A 12500-nucleotide genomic window follows, 5' to 3' on the forward strand; every position below is an offset into this window, starting at 1 on the left:
CTCTCTCTCTCTCTCTCTCTCTCCCTCTCCCTCGCCATTTAAGATGCATAATCAGCCAGACTGCTCTGTTTTTTGGCAGCTAGTGGAGTAGACACATGCTCCTTTATTTACATGAGAGATTCAGACACACAATCTCCCAATCTCCCTTCTCTCCACCCTTCTCCCCCTTCTCTCCACCCTTCTCCCCTCTCCCTTCTCTCCACCTGTCTCACCTCTCTCCCTTCTTTCAACCTGTCTCCCCTCTCTCCCACCTCTCCACCTGTCTCCCCCTTCTCTCCACCCTTCTCCCCTCTCCCACCTCTCCACCTGTCTCCCTTCTCTCCACCCTTCTCCCTTCTCTCCACCTGTCTCCCTTCTCTCCACCTGTCTCCCCTCTCCCTTCTCTCCACCTGTCTCCCTTCTCTCCACCTGTCTCCCTTCTCTCCACCTGTCTCCCTTCTCTCCACCTGTCTCCCTTCTCTCCACCCTTCTCCCCTCTCCCTTCTCTCCACCCTTCTCCCTTCTCTCCACCCTTCTCCCTTCTCTCCACCTGTCTCCCTTCTCTCCACCCTTCTCCCTTCTCTCCACCTGTCTCCCTTCTCTCCACCTGTCTCCCCTCTCCCTTCTCTCCACCTGTCTCCCTTCTCTCCACCCTTCTCCCTTCTCTCCACCCTTCTCCCTTCTCTCCACCTGTCTCCCTTCTCTCCACCTGTCTCCCTTCTCTCCACCCTTCTCCCTTCTCTCCACCCTTCTCCCTTCTCTCCACCCTTCTCCCTTCTCTCCACCCTTCTCCCTTCTCTCCACCCGTCTCCCTTCTCTCCACCTGTCTCCCTTCTCTCCACCTGTCTCCCTTCTCTCCACCTGTCTCCCTTCTCTCCACCTGTCTCCCTTCTCTCCACCCTTCTCCCCTCTCCCTTCTCTCCACCCTTCTCCCTTCTCTCCACCCTTCTCCCTTCTCTCCACCTGTCTCCCTTCTCTCCACCCTTCTCCCTTCTCTCCACCTGTCTCCCTTCTCTCCACCTGTCTCCCCTCTCCCTTCTCTCCACCTGTCTCCCTTCTCTCCACCTGTCTCCCCTCTCCCTTCTCTCCACCTGTCTCCCTTCTCCCTTCTCTCCACCCTTCTCCCTTCTCTCCACCCTTCTCCCTTCTCTCCACCCTTCTCCCTTCTCTCCACCCTTCTCCCTTCTCTCCACCCTTCTCCCTTCTCTCCACCTGTCTCCCTTCTCTCCACCCTTCTCCCCTATCCCTTCTCTCCACCCTTCTCCTTTCTCTCCACCTGTCTCCCTTCTCTCCACCTGTCTCCCTTCTCTCCACCCTTCTCCCTTCTCTCCACCCTTCTCCCTTCTCTCCACCTGTCTCCCTTCTCTCCACCCTTCTCCCCTATCCCTTCTCTCCACCCTTCTCCCCTATCCCTTCTCTCCACCCTTCTCCCTTCTCTCCACCCTTCTCCCTTCTCTCCACCCTTCGCCTTTCTCTCCACCCTTCTCCCTTCTCTCCACCCTTCTCCCTTCTCTCCACCCTTCTCCCTTCTCTCCACCCTTCTCCTTTCTCTCCACCTGTCTCCCTTCTCTCCACCCTTCTCCCTTCTCTCCACCCTTCTCCCTTCTCTCCACCCTTCTCCCTTCTCTCCACCCTTCTCCCTTCTCTCCACCCTTCTCCCCTATCCCTTCTCTCCACCCTTCTCCCTTCTCTCCACCTGTCTCCCTTCTCTCCACCCTTCTCCCTTCTCTCCACCCTTCTCCTTTCTCTCCACCCTTCTCCCTTCTCTCCACCTGTCTCCCCTCTCCCTTCTCTCCACCTGTCTCCCTTCTCTCCACCCTTCTCCCCTATCCCTTCTCTCCACCCTTCTCCTTTCTCTCCACCTGTCTCCCTTCTCTCCACCTGTCTCCCTTCTCTCCACCTGTCTCCCTTCTCTCCACCTGTCTCCCCTCTCCCTTCTCTCCACCCTTCTCCTTTCTCTCCACCTGTCTCCCTTCTCTCCACCTGTCTCTCTTCTCTCCACCCTTCTCCTTTCTCTCCACCTGTCTCCCTTCTCTCCACCTGTCTCCCTTCTCTCCACCTGTCTCCCTTCTCTCCACCTGTCTCCCCTCTCCCTTCTCTCCACCCTTCTCCTTTCTCTCCACCTGTCTCCCTTCTCTCCACCTGTCTCCCTTCTCTCCACCCTTCTCCTTTCTCTCCACCTGTCTCCCTTCTCTCCACCTGTCTCCCTTCTCTCCACCTGTCTCCCTTCTCTCCACACCCGTCTCTCCCTCTTCCTATAAGCCTCTCTCTCCATCATCTGTGTTGCCTCTTGATGATGTCCTGTGTTTTTTTTTTGTTATTTTTTTGTTGGACAAGTTTGAAATTGCACGCGTCAGGACTTTGCTAATTAAAGTCATACTTCCAAAAAATGCCATAATAACTGTTAATTAGCTTGATGCTATTTTCAGCATAATTTGCTAATTAGTAGGAAACCTGTACAGCGTTTCTGCCTAATTACGGTGCGGCTCCACACACTGGCATCTGTGACTGGACTCCAAATGATGCCATTACAGCAGACCCACATTACCCATTCATTCAAAACACTTAACTACCTTTCCTGATATTGACAAACTCTGAAGTCAGCTGGATTTGAACCCGTGTGATGTATGTTCTCTTTCTTGTCAGTTTCGCCATGGTCACCATGGTAATAAATATGTAAATATAAAACAGCAACAACAACGTTTAAAAAAAACGTTTTATATGATCAACAAAATAATTGTGTTGATGTGTTGTTTTCTACTGTAGATGTGTTGTTTTCTACAGTAGATGTGTTGTTTTCTACAGTAGATGTGTTGTTTTCTACAGTAGACAGGTTGTTTTCTACAGTAGATGTGTTGTTTTCTACAGTAGATGTGTTGTTTTCTACAGTAGATGGGTTGTTTTCTACAGTAGACGGGTTGTTTTCTACAGTAGACAGGTTGTTTTCTACAGTAGATGTGTTGTTTTCTACAGTAGATGTGTTGTTTTCTACAGTAGATGTGTTGTTTTCTACTGTAGACGGGTTGTTTTCTACAGTAGATGTGTTGTTTTCTACAGTAGATGTGTTGTTTTCTACAGTAGACGGGTTGTTTTCTACAGTAGATGTGTTGTTTTCTACTGTAGACGGGTTGTTTTCTACAGTAGATGTGTTGTTTTCTACAGTAGATGTGTTGTTTTCTACAGTAGATGTGTTGTTTTCTACAGTAGATGTGTTGTTTTCTACAGTAGATGTGTTGTTTTCTACAGTAGACGGGTTGTTTTCTACAGTAGACAGGTTGTTTTCTACAGTAGATGTGTTGTTTTCTACTGTAGACTGGTTGTTTTCTACAGTAGATGGGTTGTTTTCTACAGTAGACGGGTTGTTTTCTACAGTAGATGTGTTGTTTTCTACAGTAGATGTGTTGTTTTCTACAGTAGACGGGTTGTTTTCTACAGTAGATGTGTTGTTTTCTACAGTAGACTGGTTGTTTTCTACAGTAGATGTGTTGTTTTCTACAGTAGATGTGTTGTTTTCTACAGTAGACGGGTTGTTTTCTACAGTAGATGGGTTGTTTTCTACAGTAGACGTGTTGTTTTCTACTGTAGATGGGTTGTTTTCTACAGTAGATGGGTTGTTTTCTACAGTAGACGGGTTGATTTCTACAGTAGACGTGTTGTTTTCTACAGTAGATGTGTTGTTTTCTACAGTAGATGTGTTGTTTTCTACAGTAGATGTGTTGTTTTCTACAGTAGATGTGTTGTTTTCTACAGTAGACGAGTTGTTTTCTACAGTAGATGTGTTGTTTTCTACAGTAGACGGGTTGTTTTCTACAGTAGATGTGTTGTTTTCTACAGTAGACAGGTTGTTTTCTACAGTAGATGTGTTGTTTTCTACAGTAGATGTGTTGTTTTCTACAGTAGATGTGTTGTTTTCTACAGTAGATGTGTTGTTTTCTACAGTAGACGTGTGCTAGCAAAGCTCCACCTCTGTGTCAGTCAGTCAGGTGCTAGGATGAAGGTCTTGGGTAAAGGAGGAGAGACCCTTCTCTCTCTGGGCATCTCCTGGCTCTGTCCTGGGGCCGACAGACAGGCCTGGTACCCCCCCTCTCCCACCATAGGAGGGTAAATACTACCCAGCGAGGAGAGATGGACAATAATTGAAGATAATGTCCATTACCAGGGAGGATGTCAGAAACACGAGAGCTTTTATCTGCCTGTTCCGTCTGGCCCAGTCTGAAACTACAGAGACATACATCAGCTACGAGAGAGAGAGAGAGAGAGAGAAAGAGAGAGAGAGAGAGGGAGAGAGGGAGAGAGGGAGAGAGAGAGATAGAGAGAGAGAGAGAGAGACAGAGACAGAGACAGAGACAGATAGAGCGAGAGAGACAGAGAGAGAGACAGAGAGAGAGAGACAGAGAGAGAGAGAGAGAGAGAGAGAGAGAGAGACACAACGATGAGACGACAACAACATTACAACACTTCCCGTCATTGGCTGGGTAACAGGGGGAGATAAACATCTTAAATGTAGCACAGTGAAAAATAATCTCCTGTCGTCTCCTGCTGCAGGACAGTCTGTGGTGTCAACAGGACAGGACAGTAGTAACTGTAGTTAGAGTTATGTAATCTGTCTGTGGTGTCAACAGGACAGGACAGTAGTAACTGTAGTTAGAGTTGTGTAACCTGTCTGTGGTGTCAACAGGACAGTAGTAACTGTAGTTAGAGTTGTGTAACCTGTCTGTGGTGTCAACAGGACAGTAGTAACTGTAGTTAGAGTTATGTAACCTGTCTGTGGTGTCAACAGGACAGTAGTAACTGTAGTTAGAGTTGTGTAACCTGTCTGTGGTGTCAACAGGACAGTAGTAACTGTAGTTAGAGTTGTGTAACCTGTCTGTGGTGTCAACAGGACAGTAGTAACTGTAGTTAGAGTTGTGTAACCTGTCAGTGGTGTCAACAGGACAGGACAGTAGTAACTGTAGTTAGAGTTATGTAACCTGTCTGTGGTGTCAACAGGACAGTAGTAACTGTAGTTAGAGTTGTGTAACCTGTCTGTGGTGTCAACAGGACAGTAGTAACTGTAGTTAGAGTTGTGTAATCTGTCTGTGGAGTCAACAGGACAGTAGTAACTGTTGTTAGAGTTATGTAATCTGTCTGTGGTGTGGACAGGACAGTAGTATTAACTGTAGTTAGAGTTATGTAATCTGTCTGTTGTGTCAACAGGACAGTAGTAACTGTAGTTAGAGTTATGTAATCTGTCTGTGGTGTCAACAGGACAGGACAGTAGTAACTGTAGTTAGAGTTATGTAATCTGTCTGTGGTGTCAACAGGACAGGACAGTAGTAACTGTAGTTAGAGTTATGTAATCTGTCTGTTGTGTCAACAGGACAGTAGTAACTGTAGTTAGAGTTATGTAACCTGTCTGTGGTGTCAACAGGACAGTAGTAACTGTAGTTAGAGTTATGTAATCTGTCTGTGGTGTCAACAGGACAGTAGTATTAACTGTAGTTAGAGTTGTGTAACCTGTCTGTGGTGTCAACAGGACAGTAGTAACTGTAGTTAGAGTTATGTAATCTGTCTGTGGAGTCAACAGGACAGGACAGTAGTAACTGTAGTTAGAGTTATGTAATCTGTCTGTGGAGTCAACAGGACAGTAGTAGTAACTGTAGTTAGAGTTATGTAATCTGTCTGTCGTGTCAACAGGACAGGACAGTAGTACCTGTAGTTAGAGTTATGTAATCTGTCTGTGGAGTCAACACGACAGTAGTACCTGTAGTTAGAGTTATGTAATCAGTCTGTGGTGTCAACAGGACAGTAGTACCTGTAGTTAGAGTTATGTAATCTGTCTGTGGTGTCAACAGGACAGGACAGTAGTAACTGTAGTTTGAGTTATGTAATCTGTCTGTGGAGTCAACAGGACAGTAGTACCTGTAGTTAGAGTTATGTAATCTGTCTGTGGTGTCAACAGGACAGGACAGTAGTAACTGTAGTTAGAGTTATGTAATCTGTCTGTTGTGTCAACAGGACAGTAGTAACTGTAGTTAGAGTTATGTAACCTGTCTGTGGTGTCAACAGGACAGTAGTAACTGTAGTTAGAGTTATGTAATCTGTCTGTGGAGTCAACAGGACAGTAGTACCTGTAGTTAGAGTTATGTAATCTGTCTCTGGTGTCAACAGGACAGGACAGTAGTAACTGTAGTTAGAGTTATGTAATCTGTCTGTTGTGTCAACAGGACAGTAGTAACTGTAGTTAGAGTTATGTAATCTGTCTGTGGAGTCAACAGGACAGTAGTAACTGTAGTTAGAGTTATGTAATCTGTCTGTGGAGTCAACAGGACAGTAGTAGTAACTGTAGTTAGAGTTATGTAATCTGTCTGTCGTGTCAACAGGACAGGACAGTAGTAACTGTAGTTAGAGTTATGTAATCTGTCTGTGGAGTCAACAGGACAGTAGTACCTGTAGTTAGAGTTATGTAATCTGTCTGTGGTGTCAACAGGACAGTAGTACCTGTAGTTAGAGTTATGTAATCTGTCTGTGGTGTCAACAGGACAGGACAGTAGTAACTGTAGTTAGAGTTATGTAATCTGTCTGTGGAGTCAACAGGACAGTAGTACCTGTAGTTAGAGTTATGTAATCTGTCTTTGGTGTCAACAGGACAGTAGTAACTGTAGTTAGAGTTGTGTAACCTGTCTGTGGTGTCAACAGGACAGTAGTAACTGTAGTTAGAGTTATGTAATCTGTCTGTGGTGTCAACAGGACAGTAGTAGTAACTGTAGTTAGAGTTATGTAATCTGTCTGTGGTGTCAACAGGACAGTAGTACCTGTAGTTAGAGTCATGTAATCTGTCTGTGGTGTCAACAGGACAGGACAGTAGTAACTGTAGTTAGAGTTATGTAATCTGTCTGTGGAGTCAACAGGACAGTAGTACCTGTAGTTAGAGTTATGTAATCTGTCTGTGGTGTCAACAGGACAGTAGTAACTGTAGTTAGAGTTGTGTAACCTGTCTGTGGTGTCAACAGGACAGTAGTAACTGTAGTTAGAGTTATGTAATCTGTCTGTGGTGTCAACAGGACAGTAGTAGTAACTGTAGTTAGAGTTATGTAATCTGTCTGTGGTGTCAACAGGACAGGACAGTAGTACCTGTAGTTAGAGTTATGTAATCTGTCTGTGGTGTCAACAGGACAGGACAGTAGTAACTGTAGTTAGAGTTATGTAATCTGTCTGTGTAGTCAACAGGACAGTAGTAACTGTAGTTAGAGTTATGTAATCTGTCTGTGGAGTCAACAGGACAGTAGTACCTGTAGTTAGAGTTATGTAATCTGTCTGTGGTGTCAACAGGACAGTAGTACCTGTAGTTAGAGTTATGTAATCGGTCTGTGGTGTCAACAGGACACTAGTACCTGTAGTTAGAGTTATGTAATCGGTCTGTGGTGTCAACAGGACAGTAGTACCTGTAGTTAGAGTTATGTAATCTGTCTGTGGTGTCAACAGGACAGGACAGTAGTAACTGTAGTTAGAGTTATGTAATCTGTAATGTTGTGTCAACAGGACAGTAGTAACTGTAGTTAGAGTTATGTAACCTGTCTGTGGTGTCAACAGGACAGGACAGTAGTAACTGTAGTTAGAGTTATGTAATCTGTCTGTGGAGTCAACAGGACAGGACAGTAGTAACTGTAGTTAGAGTTATGTAACCTGTCTGTGGTGTCAACAGGACAGGACAGTAGTAACTGTAGTTAGAGTTATGTAATCTGTCTGTGGTGTCAACAGGACAGGACAGTAGTAACTGTAGTTAGAGTTATGTAACCTGTCTGTGGTGTCAACAGGACAGTAGTAACTGTAGTTAGAGTTATGTAATCTGTCTGTTGTGTCAACAGGACAGGACAGTAGTAACTGTAGTTAGAGTTGTGTAACCTGTCTGTGGTGTCAACAGGACAGTAGTAACTGTAGTTAGAGTTATGTAATCTGTCTGTGGAGTCAACAGGACAGTAGTAACTGTAGTTAGAGTTATGTAATCTGTCTGTGGAGTCAACAGGACAGTAGTAGTAACTGTAGTTAGAGTTATGTAATCTGTCTGTCGTGTCAACAGGACAGGACAGTAGTAACTGTAGTTAGAGTTATGTAATCTGTCTGTGGAGTCAACAGGACAGTAGTACCTGTAGTTAGAGTTATGTAATCTGTCTGTGGTGTCAACAGGACAGTAGTACCTGTAGTTAGAGTTATGTAATCTGTCTGTGGTGTCAACAGGACAGGACAGTAGTAACTGTAGTTAGAGTTATGTAATATGTCTGTGGAGTCAACAGGACAGTAGTACCTGTAGTTAGAGTTATGTAATCTGTCTGTGGTGTCAACAGGACAGGACAGTAGTACCTGTAGTTAGAGTTATGTAATCTGTCTGTGGAGTCAACAGGACAGTAGTAGTAACTGTAGTTAGAGTTATGTAATCTGTCTGTGTCGTCCTATGATTGGCGTGGACTCTAAACCCTCATCAGTACCGTGCCTGCTCCAGTATGACTCGCCTCCTGACAGGACAGGGCTGACACGACAACAAACCCTCACACACGTCTGGCCTCAGCAACTCTGTCTGTGTTACTAATTAATGCATCCGGGTTTCACACAAACACAGAGAGAGAGAGAGAGACACAGAGAGAGAGAGAGAGAGAGAGAGAGAGAGAGAGAGAGAGAGAGAGAGAGAGAGAGACAGAGAGAGTTTGAGTTTTTATAAAACCTTTATTTTTTACTCAAGTGTTAACATAAAAAGACACACTGCCTTTTCAGAAATGAAACAACATGTAATTCCTAAACAAAAATAAATACATAACATATACATTCAACTTATTTCTGCAGCAAAAAATAATTTCCCCTCCTCTACAAAACAAAGCGCTCCTTCGTAGGCCCACTTCTCCTCAAATAATAGGAGATCTTTTACAGCTGAAAAGAACTCAAAATCTACTTTTATTCTTGCTTTCACTAAACCTTTAAAAACACATCTTACATCCTGCCCATATCCCGTTTCTATCTTATGTTTCCTACTCAGAAAAATTGACATCTTAGCTTGTCCCAAAATAAAATTTAACATTTGACATTTTCTTTTCTGTTGTTTACTATATTGAAACCCCAAAATAAAAACAGTGTTATTGAAAACCTCCCCTACAGCTTTAAACAAAGATTCCAGCATTTCCAATAGAGGTTTTATCCTCTCACACTCCATAAAACAGTGAAAAATGGTTTCTCTTATATTACAAAAAGGACATCCATCTCTAACATCTGAGTTAATAACAGATACAAAAGCATTAACTGCAATGATGCCATGTAAAACCCTCCATTGCATATCACCAGTACCCTTTTGTAACGGTGGTTTGTACAGTGCTCTCCATGCTGGCTTTACCTTGTCATCAATGCCCAATTTTACCCTCCATGGAGTATCTTTTCTATTTTTCAATTTATCTTTATTCAACACCTTGACACACCCCCTATACAATTCCTTCCCATTCACCTCATCCAAACCCACCTCCTCCAACCCTCTCAAATCCAGCAATAACGCCTTTCTTTCTGACTCTGGGATATTTGGTGTAATCCCTAGTTTTGGAAATGAGACGTCTTCATCTTGCACCTTCTCCTTGTGGCTACTAAGCATACCCCATTCTTCCGCTGACAGAGCCTTCCTACAGCTCCCCAGCATTTGTCCGACAATCCTTTCCGACCTCATCCCCAAATGTTCTGCCACCCGTCTTCCATCCATTAAGGCGGGCCCAGCCATGGCCATTAACTGTCTTAAGGTGATGATTTTCCCCTTCACCAGAATCTTGGAGAAATGTGGAACAGCTGCAGTTGTACAATCCAGTCTTGCCCCATACACCAGAGGTTCCTCCAACAGCCAATGCACTGACTCCGCTGAAGTTCTTCTGGACACCTTCATTACGCTCCACACTCTGAGAAGGCCTCTGTAAAACGGAGGTACTCCCTTCCTAGAAATCTGGCTACTATCAACCAGAAATAAAGCCTTCTTTAAACCTAATCCTCCAACCCGCTGTAATATAAGACCTGTCACCCCTCTCCACACCACATTTTCCGGTCCATAAAGCAGCCTTTGAATAAACTGAAACCGGAAAGCAGCAGCCCTACTAGCAAGATGTACAAGACCTTGTCCCCCCTCCTCTTTTGACAAATACAAAACACTTTGTGGAACCCAGTGATATTTATCCCAAAAGAAATCCACAATAATTGCCTGTATCTTAGCCAGAAGGCCAGATGGTGGTTCTAAAACTGACAACCGATGCCACAGTGCAGAGGCAATCACATTGTTAACTATAATAGTGCGCCCCCTATATGACATACGAGATAGTAACCAACGCCATCTCCTCATCCTCCCTTCCACCATTTCAACCACCCCACTCCAATTTTTTTCCATAGTCCCCTCATCTCCTAGGTACACTCCAAGATACTTAAAACCTCCCTTACACCATTCTAGCCCCCCTGGCAAAACCATGATCCCTCCAGACCATTCTCCAATCTGTAAAGCACAACTCTTTTCCCAATTTACCTTTGCAGAGGATATTCCCCTAAAACGATCAACCATTAGACTCAAACTATCCACCTCCGCTTGATTTTTCACTAGCACAACTACATCATCAGCATAGGCTGAAAGACGAATAGGAGGAATATCCTCTGAAAGGCACACCCCTGCAATGCGACTTCTAATGCTATTTAGTAGTGGCTCTATAGCAATAGCATATAACATCCCAGACATAGAACATCCCTGCCTAATACCTCTACACACTTTAAAAGGAGCACTCAAACCACCGTTAACTTTCAATACACTTTCAATGTCACCATATATCACCTTTATCATGGCAATAAAACCAGAGCTGAACCCAAACGCCTCAAACGTGTGCCATAAATATTGATGTTCAACTCGGTCAAATGCCTTTTCCTGATCAATTGAAATTAGACCAGCATCCAACCCAATAGCCTTAGAGACGTCCAAAAAATCACGAATCAGAGAAATGTTATCCCCTATCTGCCTGCCAGGAACACAGTAGGACTGATCCGTATGTATGATTTGCCCCATCACCTCCTTCAGCCTGTTGGACAAAGCCTTTGACAATATTTTATAATCAGTACACAATAAAGCCACCGGCCTCCAGTTCTTCACCTCCCTCAGGTCACCCTTTTTAGGCAGTAGGGTGAGGACAGCCCTTCTGCAGCTTATTGGTAGTAACCCTCCGGTTAAACTATCATTAGCTACTTCTAACCAATCCTCTCCCAACATAGCCCAAAAAGACTTAAAAAAGTCAACGGGAAGCCCATCAATGCCTGGTGCCCTTCCATTTTCCATGCCATTTAATGCAGTGTATAAATCCTGCAAAGACAATGGTTGCTCAAGCTCAACCTGAGCTTCTGCAGGCACCTTTGGGAGCCCATCAAAGAACTGCTGTGTCACTGTTTTGTCCTCTTTGTACTCACACTTGTAGAGCTCAGCATAGAACTCTACTGCCCTCTTTCTAATTTCACTAGGGCTAGTGAGCTCTTGTCCAACAGCTGATTTGAGACAATGAATAATTTTTCTTTGTCCATTCTTTTTCTCTAAACCAAAGAAAAATTTGGATGAGGCATCCATTTCAGATATGCCCTGAAATTTACTTCTCACCAATGCCCCCTGTGCTCTGATACCCAGCAGATCTGCCAATGCAGCTTTTCTCCTCTTGAGGGCCTGAGTATGGCCTCGATCTCCTGTGGTCTCAACCAACGTCATGAGTTCCACTATTTCAATCTCTAGGGCTTTCATTGATCTGGTGATATCCTTGGTGACATTCTCCGTGTATTGATTACAAAATTGTTGAATCTGGATTTTCCCTATATCCCACCATTGTTGAAGGGATACAAAACTGGCCTTTTGAGACCTCCACCTCTCCCAAAAAAAACTGAAACAATTCCTGAAGTGAGCATCACTCAATAAAGTTATATTAAAATGCCAGTATGCGCTTTTAGGTTTTACATCGTTAATGAACACCACCTCTGTTATTAAACAATGATCAGAAAATCCCACTGGAGTTATCACACTTGATTTACAGACCTGAGATTGATGCTCAAAAACATAAAACCTATCTAACCTGGCCATAGAGATGATGTTCTCTCTCACATGCGCCCAGGTGTACTGCCTTGTTCTTCCATGTTGACTCCGCCAAATATCACACAGTTCATTTGTTACAATAAGGCGTTTTAAAAACGTCCTTGAGGCTATATGAGGTTCTTGGTGATTTCTATCTAAATCACTAACTGTGCAGTTAAAATCCCCAGCAATAAACAAATAATCTTCTTTGTTACATTTCTCAATGGTATTTGATAATGTCTCTAAAAAACATACCCTCTCAACTGTCACCACTGGGGCATATACATTTATCAGACACATATTGATGTTTTCATACCTTGCTCTAACTTTTAATAACCTCCCCTCAACTACCTCTTCAACCTCATATGACAAAGGCAAAAACCCTTTTGAGAACAAGATAACCACACCCCCACTTTTTGAGTTTTTATGACTACACACC

The sequence above is a fragment of the Oncorhynchus mykiss genome, chromosome 1 (genome assembly GCF_013265735.2).
Source record: "Oncorhynchus mykiss isolate Arlee chromosome 1, USDA_OmykA_1.1, whole genome shotgun sequence".
In the NCBI taxonomy this organism is placed as follows: domain Eukaryota; kingdom Metazoa; phylum Chordata; class Actinopteri; order Salmoniformes; family Salmonidae; genus Oncorhynchus; species Oncorhynchus mykiss.